This window comes from Ochotona curzoniae, unplaced genomic scaffold (assembly GCF_017591425.1).
Source record: "Ochotona curzoniae isolate NIBS_2020 unplaced genomic scaffold, NIBS_Ocur_1.0 scaffold_1037, whole genome shotgun sequence".
NCBI lineage: Eukaryota > Metazoa > Chordata > Mammalia > Lagomorpha > Ochotonidae > Ochotona > Ochotona curzoniae.
The window spans coordinates 14,041,321-14,043,294 of NW_024467083.1; the positions used below are offsets into that span (position 1 = coordinate 14,041,321).

The 1,974-nt window shown below is 33.6% G+C and overlaps 1 pseudogene; it reads left to right on the forward strand.

Annotated features, from left to right (window-relative positions):
- The first annotated feature begins 1,297 nt into the window (after positions 1-1,297).
- On the forward strand, positions 1,298-1,407 carry LOC121168948 (annotated as a pseudogene).
- Positions 1,408-1,974: the final 567 nt, after the last annotated feature.

Sequence of the window (1,974 nt, forward strand, 5' to 3'; positions counted from 1 at the left end):
AAAATGTTCCATGGTGGAGAACTTCGGATGACATCAGATGGAATTCCCCATCCCCTGGGTAATGCAGGCCTCTGGGCATGGTTTCTCCTCTTGTATCTACCCTCCCTCCCGCCCCTCGGCCACCAAGATATGTGAAGAAGAAAAAGAAAAGGTGTAAGCAATGGTCTCACTCACTATCCTGTGATCTTTGACCCTTCCCACCCTAACAAACCACCATGTAAACATCATCAGTGATAAATTAAAAAAAATTAAATGTGGGCCATTGAGAAATAACAAATATTAGATAAAATAATTAAGAATGAACTCTAATGGCTTTATAAAAAGTAGAGAGACAAGTCTCAGATATACTCGGCACACAGCTTACCTCTTGCTCTGAATTGCCTCAGGACTTCTGTAAAGACCAGCACCAGAGGAGCCCCTACTTCTTGCACCGTGAGGACAGTGAGTCAGAATCAGTCTCTTCATCCATCTCGTTCTTCTCCAACCCTCTACCCCTTCTCCTTCTTCTTTGTGTTCTTGAAATAGTCTGCATCAAATATTCTTTATAATGAAGAAGTGAGACAATATTTGTTGGTCAAAGTAGTCTTATTAACTAACTATGTGAATCTGAATATATTTTAAATGTACAGTCTTGTAGAAATGTTCATGTGTTTCAAATAAGACATTAATTCTTATTTGCTCCTTTGCTCATATCTTTTTAAGCTATTTTTTCCATTACGGTAGTAACACAATAGAAGAATTCCCTTGAAATTTCTCACATAGGTTGAGATGACATTCTTCTACTTCACATATTTCTTACAATCTTTTATTTTTCCAAAAAGCTTTCTACACCATCTTCACTGTAAACTCGTGGCGTTTTTGCATGGAATAATACATTGCATCTTCTATCATTGTATGTTAACATTTCCATTGCCTTTTCTAGATTTTAATTTCTGTTATTCCTGACACATATTCTTTATATGTTGGTGTCACAAATTTGTTTGCCTATCCTCAAACCTGATCTTCAGTTTTCTGCAGTTGTTTTTTTTATCTTTAATATATTTATTACTTTTAAATTGTTACTACTGTAAACCCTTGCTCTTCATATCACAGTAAATTGAAATTTTTTTCAAAGATAGTGATATTCTTATTACATCTTGTATTCATTCTTTATATAATTTTGTTTTATATATAGCTAATGTTAAAGTTATTAACATTTGTTGAATATATAAAGTAGTTATAAATGAATAAATACATTAAAAAAAGGCAGAAAATCAAAATCTTGTGTTGCTGCAATGAGGCAAAAATATATAAAATTAACTTTGCTCAGTGGCAGTATCGTAGCCAATGAGGTTTATCTGAGGCGTGTTTATTGCTAATTGAAAACTTTTCCCAAAAATATATAAAATTAGATTATGCTTCATGGCCTATTTTTACACCCTACAACTTAAGTGATAGCAAATGTTGCTATCATTAACTTCTACAATTACTATTCACTTGCTTATTATTCTCAATTTAAAACGGAATTATATTTCCTTTTCTTTTTGACACTAAATTTTCTATAGCTCCACATCTGTGGTGGTTAATGCATCAACTTAATTTGATTCAAATATCTGACTGAATACTCTCAATGTCTATCATGGCATCTCTAGAAGAAATTAGCATTTCAATTGACATACTGAGTGAAGCGGCCTCCCCAATATGTTCAGGCATCATCCAAATTGTTGAGGTCCAAATAGAATACAGGACGGTTAATTTTTCTCTTTTTACCTGATCTGAACTCCAGTGAACTCAGTTTTTGACCTGTACAGAAGACAGAAGAATCTTAGAGAATGAACCGGATTGTTCATTAACCAGACAGTGACTCCAATTACAGTTGGTGTACTAGAAGCAATTTTATAGCTTGGACAAATTAACATTTTCTCTGATACCTGGAATAAAGTGATTGACCTGGCAAATAAAACTTTTTCCCTCAATGGTTACTTATAAGGAATA